This window comes from Alligator sinensis, unplaced genomic scaffold, assembly GCF_000455745.1.
Source record: "Alligator sinensis unplaced genomic scaffold, ASM45574v1 scaffold708_1, whole genome shotgun sequence".
Taxonomy (NCBI): domain Eukaryota; kingdom Metazoa; phylum Chordata; order Crocodylia; family Alligatoridae; genus Alligator; species Alligator sinensis.
The window spans coordinates 4072-10824 of NW_005842183.1; the positions used below are offsets into that span (position 1 = coordinate 4072).

The following is a 6753-nucleotide window of genomic DNA, read 5'->3' on the forward strand; positions in this document are numbered from 1 at the left end:
GACATTAGGCGTGCTTAAAACAAACCATGAGAGGAACACCAAGGTGAAAGGAACAGCTGGAGAAGTTCAAAGGCCAGTACTTAGAAGGAACTGCTAAATATGGTGAAGTGGGTGTATATATAATTTTTTTTAGAAAAAAGTATGTGATGTCACATTCTGAAAGGCAAAATTCAGATGGTTCAAACAGTGGTTTTGCCTGTAGCAATGGTTCTCTAAGCATTTCATTTTGCTGATAGCTTAGTAAGAGATCACCTCCCCTTCCAACACCCAATTTCACTGCTTCTTGATTTTCATTCAAGATTCAAAATATTTCATTTGTAGATAGCCAGGGATGGCTTTGTAGTTCGACAGAAGGTAGTGAATGCAGTTGTCTCGTGAAATCTTCATTACATGTAGTGGCCCCAAAATTGAGATCCTTGGAACAGTATTTCTAATGCACGAATAAAACATACCATTGTATGTTGATAGCCAATAAGATATTAAAACGCAATGTTATGGCAATACCAATATTCTTAAAATAAGTTTCTTTTCTAATTTAACAGATTAAGTCAAAATTCGTTTTTTCCGCAGGGAGTTTATTTGGAAAATCAGAAAGTGAGGATGGCTTTACATTTTCCTTTCCCTCCGAGTCATCTTCGAACACATTTGGAGATGGAAAAGATGACTTTAGTTTTCTATTTGCATTTGGACAAGATCAGAGATCTTCACAGTCTTCCTCTATGAAAGGGTTTCACTCTTCTTCACAAAGTACAAAACCATTTACATTCTTCTGAATACATTTTATTTCCTCTTGAATTCTTTTGTGGCTTAGCCTTGACAAATGTTTTCAGCATCTTAAGTAAAAATACAAAGCCTTTCACCTTCTCTGTCATTTCACGTAAAAATACATTATTGTACTTGCTGCAAAAACATCTATATATATATTAAGAGACAATTTTTTGTTTTTATATTTGTTATTTAATATGTTGTTTCAGTAAATCTGCTAATCTCCCTCTAAACTTGGACTTGTTATAAAGAGAAAAAATGTCAATTAACAAGAGCATGTTGAGTTAATTTAATGTATGTTATGCAACTTTAAGCTTCCAGTTTGAATACATTAATCTATAACAAAGCATGTAGTGGATGGTTTTACCCAAGCTACTGCCACTACTTAGAACAACACAGCACTTGTTCATGTAATAATGCAGAATTCTGTTCTCTATAGCTTAGTATAACATAAATTTAGCTATTTTTCTGTAGCATTAAAAGCTGTTTGAATGTATTTGTTATGTTAAATGCAATATTCATAAATTCATTAACTGTTTTAATGTGTTAAAAAGGTTAGAAATAAACATCTTTGTTAGTTGTTACAGTTTTTTTCTAAAGGATCAGTTTTGTTAACATCTTAACATCTTGTTGTTAGGGTATTCTACCTTCTATTGTTCAGTCAGCAAAGATGATGAATACACGACATAGTGGAAGTAGAATAGGGCCCTTTCCATTATATTTAGTGCCATTTGAAAAAATGTGAAAGCAGAAGAGCACAAAGCAGATTTGATGAAAAGACATCCATCAGCTCTCAGATAGCTGGTTAGAAGACAGCTGTCCAGCAGGGAATGCTGAGTAATTTGAAGGGACTTCCTCTAGAACAGACAGAACTGGATTTCTTCCTGTAAAGGAAATAGCAATTCATTTGAAGAGCTCAGAAAGTGCGCAACAGCTCAAAATGTTTTTAACACTCTGGATTCCTATTTGAAATCTCTGGGTTTATCTTATGAATCATGTTTGTACACCTAACAGTGCTAATATTGTGTGGATTGCAAGGCACCCCAGGGTGCCATGGCACCCTGGTTGAGAATCACTGTGTTAGTGGGAGTGTCTGTAATTATGGCGCATTAAGTTTAGATCCTGTAATGACAGGTTACGGTGCATTAAGTTTAGTACCTATAATGACTTAATGCCTTGTAATCAGTGCTAATGCTCATTAGTGCAAATAAATGGTCTTTTTGTGACGTTAATGCATAGTAGACTAAATATACTGTGCATTAGCACGGGGTTTGCCTGCCATGCTAATGCGCGGTAGAATTAGTTTGCACTCGAAGGGTCTCATGTAGATGCACCCAGTGACAGCCAAATCTTCCTCTTGCATGGGGGACAAATCCCATGCAGTATAAAATTTGAAACTCTTTGTTGGATTATTTTTCAGATTTGCATTAGAATGAACTTCTTCCCCAACAGCAAACTGACAACATACAGAAAGGGAAGCAAGGTGAGAAAAGGCAAGATAATATTATTCAGCCAGCTTAGAGGAAAATGCTACAAATGGGGGGACTAACCAGCTGGTGTAACAGTGATGTTGTACTGTGATGGTCCAGAAATTATAGAAGAGTAAGAATTTCTTAGGGTGAGATCTTTTATGGACCAGCTATATAGCCGAGAGAAAGCTAGACAAGCTTTTGAATGTAAAATATTCTTTGTCGGGTCTTTTATCACGTCTGGTTTCCTGTGATCAGAAGGCTGATGCAGAATGTCTTGTAATTGAAAGCTTGTTTAACTTTATCCCAACTACACACTTGGTCCAATAAAAGATGGCATCCTAAAAAATCCTTGCCTCTCAGGACTAACCAGGAAAGGCACTAAAGCCATGTTTATCATGCCAGGCAACACCTTCAAGCACAGTGCACTGCTCCACTCAGGCCACCTCCTAATCAGGAAGCAGAGAAGCCCCATCAGTGCTTTGAGCAGAATAATTAGAAGAACTTGTGATAGTGACAGCCTGCACCAATGCTAACTGTCCTGCCAATAGCATCATGGATGTGACTATGCTACTTTCAGTTTAGCGGGCAGATCAGGCAGAGAACATGCTGCTGCCAGGCATGGTACATTTTTCAGACAGATGTAAACCAAGTAGGGCATGCTTGCTAAAAGCATCTCAGCAAGTCTGCATTTCTTGCCAGTAAAAGGTGGTCTTCCACTTAGTCTGCAAAGCCCTAGGAGGCCTAGAAGCTACATCCCTTAAGTTCCACTTCTTTGCTAATCTGCCAAAGCCATAAATAACCAAAGCTGGACTTCTTTTGTCACTACTGGGTGTATCTACATGTTCATTAATCTGCTGTAGTTACTGCACATTAAGTTTAGTATTTAGATAACCATAGGTGATGTGTAGGAGGGGCACAGAGGGGCACGTGCCCCCCCCCCCCGAGATTGGCTCTTGCTGGTCGGGGAGTTGGGTGGTGATGGCCAGTGCCCCCCTGAGATTGTGGGGGTGCCAAGAGAAGCACTGCTGGCACTTCTGCCAGCAGCAACAATCAGCCACTGGGGGACCACCCCCACTCCGGTCCTAGTATCAGGAAGCACTGGTTACCCAGAATAACCAAATATTAAATCAACGCGCCATACTGGAGTTACTGCCAGCACACAAGTTTTTACAGACCCTAACTATTAGGTCTGTGCGAAGCGACTAGTATTTGCTTTGGATTCAGATTCAGCCAACTCAGGGGACAGTGGTTCAATTCAGTGATTTAAATCACTGTCCTAAATCGATTCAGCCGAATCTGATTTTGAGATTCAGCTGCTGCCAAATCAGCCAAATCTCCAAATCATACAGGCCCCATCCCCCACCCACTCTTCCAGCCCCTCCCAGCCCAAGCTCCCAGCTCTTTGGAAAAAAAAAAGCCGGCACTCACTGGATCCTGCCTGGCGGGGGGGTAGCGATCCCCACTGCCCCATACCACATGGGGGGCTCTGCATGAGCCCCCAGAAGCCCTGAGGCTGCTGCAGCAGCCTCAGGGCTTCTGGGGGCTCATGCAGAGCCCCCCATGTGGTATGGGGCAGTGGGGATCGCCCCCCCCTCCCCCCCTGCCTGGCAGAAGCCAGTGAATGGGGGCTTTTTTTTTTAAAGTGCCTGGAGCTGGGGTCGGGTTGGGCAACCATGCTGGGGGGCTGGAGGAGCAACCAGGGTTCAGGGGGCACTTGGGAGGGCTGGGGGAGCAGGTAGGGGATGAGGCCTGGCAGGGGTCACCCCATGGTCCCCTCCCCACTCTTCCAGCCTGCCCTCCCCTGCCCCCTTACCAGCTCAGTGTCCAGGTCCAGCTCCCTGCTGCAGCAGGCAGGGATTGCCTGAATCACTGAAGCTCTCTGAATCTTTTCCAAATTGATTTGGAGAGCTCCAAATCAATTCAGACCTTTTAACTGGTCCCCCGATTCTATATGGATTTGGAGATTCAGCCACCAAATCAGGCCGAATCTCCTCCAAATTGAATCAGCACCCAAAGCTTCGCACAGCCCTACTAACTATGCAGTAGCCTAATACTACTGCACAGTAGTGTATTAGTATGGGGTTTGCCCAGCACACTGCTTCACAGTGTTATTAGGCTACTGTGTGGTTAGCATCTCATGTAGACACAGCACCCTCTCTCACCTGACAAAGTCCTAAACAGGTTCAGGTTCGTCTGCAGTAGGTATGTCCCCAGGTGGGGAAAGACAGCAGATTCTGGGCTAGCCACAGGGAAGTAGCCAGACAGGGACCCATATGCTGCAAATGCCTATTGTGGGGCTAGTTGCCCAGCAATAGGATAACAGGGCAAAGCCCTGGTTAGGCAGCAAGGGCAGTCTACAGTTTGGCCGGAGAAACAGCAGCTGAAGGTTGAGGGGACACACCTGCAGCCAGACAGGAGAAGCCCTGCCCAGAAGGAGAGGATCCCTGGGACATAAACCTGGGTCCCTGAGGCAGAGGTAGTACAGTCCTGAACTCTACAGGGAAAAGAGCTCCTGTCCATTCAGAATGGCAAGGGGTGGGAGCTGCAGGCCGTGTCAAGTACTCCCAGGGCTGAGAGAGCCAGCAAGTGAGGAGGTGGCTTGGCAGCAGTATGATGACCAAAGAGGGGGTGGAGGGGGCTATGAGTGTTGAGTTTAAAGTGATGGCTTGCATTTTTGTTTTAGTTTTACACTGGAGGACCGAGCATGGCTTTAGGGCTGGAAAGGAGGCTACAGGGGTGTCTGAAGGGCATGCCAGGTTTGAGCCCTGCCAAGAGCAAGGGTGTGAGGCAGAAGCAAGCTAAGGCTGAAAGGGCCAGAGCCTGACCCTGAAAGCAAGGCACAGGCAGGCTGAGGCCAAGAAGGCCAGAGCCTGGCTCTGACAGCAAGGTGACAAAGGACAGCCTGTTGCTGAGGGGGCTGAAGCCTGAGCCCAGAGGGGGCAATGGAAGTAGCCAGAGGCTGAACGGCCAGGCCAGAGCTAGTGGGACGAGGCTACCAGTCCACCACCAGAGTAACCTGTAGACTCTGGCTAAGAAAGCCAAAGCCTATACAGGAAGGAAAACAATGGCAGTGTCATCTGTAAGGCATGCCTATGGCTATGGGGGTGGAAGGAGGCCATGATTAAGAGCCCTAAGGCTTAAATAAGGGCCAATCGGCCCATGGGAGGTGACCATTGGTTCACAGTGCCAGCCAGGCACGAGTAGGTCTGCCAGGGTGCAAGAGACTCTGCAGAGAACTCTGTAGTTCTGGGTAGTGGGCAGAGGGCCTGAGACCATGAGCAATCAAGTAGGTTGGCCAGGCACCAGTGAGAACACCCCTGGGTTCAGGGGCAGCCTCCCAGCCAATATCAAGGAACATCAAGACTTGGCAGGTAAGATCAGCAGGGAAGGTTATATAGACGACTGGGAATACAGGCAGGATCAGGAAGGCCCCAAGGCAGGGGCGGGCAATTATTTTGGGTGGAGGGCCGCTTACCAAGTTTTGGCAAGCTGTCGAGGACTGCATGGGTAGCCCCGCCCCTTGACAGATGCCCCACCCCCTGGTTGCCATCTTGGGACCAGAAGCCCTGACCCCTAACCTTCACCACCAGTACTCCTTTCAGCAAGGGGTTTTGCCATCTCTGAACCAGAAAAATACCAAATTATATTCTAAAAATCAAATGTACTACAACATTCATTAATTTCATTTAAAAATATTTTTTTGTTCTGATTTACATGTGTTTGTGTAGTGTACATAGAGGTGATAGTATAATAGCTTAAAATGCAATCTTACTCTTGTATATTGTGGGAGGGTGGGTATAGGTTTATGGGTGTGTGGGGTGTGGGAGGAGGGTGTATGTGGGATTTGTGGGGGGCTGCGAGCGTGTGAGGGGAGGGGGGCTAGGGAGGGTTGTGGCTTGTGTGGAGGGGATGTGTCTGCCCACAGCCTGCCTCCCCACAGGAGGCAGAGCCCCCGCCAGTGCTCCTGCAAGCCCAGGCTCCAGGCTCCTGCCACTCCTGGCCCCGGGCACTGGCATGGGGCACTCCTGCTCACTGCCACTTGCCCCCTGTCTGCCACTGCTGCCCTTCTCCTGCCACTTCCCTCCCCCCAACCCCTCACCTCTCTGGCACCACATCCCAAATGTTCCTGTGGTCCTGCTGCTGCAGCTGGGAACCACATGGTGCTGGAGTATAGTGGGCAGGGGCAGGGTAGTGGGGAAATGGCAGTGGCAGAGGAGAAGGGGCAGCAGGTGGGTGTGTGGAGCACAGCAACAGCCAGGTGGGATTACAGGGCCTGCGCCAGTGCAGTGCCAGTGGGGCCCAGAGCGGGTCAGCAAGAGCGCAGTGGCTCTGTGGAGCCGGGCTGGCTCCCTTCTCTCCCTGCTTGAGCAGCGCAGCCCGGCTCCATAGAACCTCTGGCAGCCTGGCCCTGCGCTCCTGCTGCTCCACTCTGGGCCCCACCGGCACTGGTCCCAGTGTACTGGCACAGGCCCCGCACTCCTGCCCAGCTGTTGCGGCACTCTACGTAACCACTTCC

The 6753-nt window shown here is 47.5% G+C and overlaps 1 long non-coding RNA gene across 1 annotated transcript in view; it reads right to left on the reverse strand.

Annotated features, from left to right (window-relative positions):
- Nucleotides 1-575: 575 nt before the first annotated feature.
- Nucleotides 576-6753, reverse strand: part of LOC102388856 — a 10567-nt gene continuing 4389 nt past the window's right edge. The window contains exons 2-3 of the long non-coding RNA XR_324138.1: nucleotides 1413-1649; nucleotides 576-833 (exon numbers count right to left, since the gene is read on the reverse strand). This is a non-coding gene — a long non-coding RNA (uncharacterized LOC102388856). The remainder of the gene's footprint in view (nucleotides 834-1412; nucleotides 1650-6753) is intronic.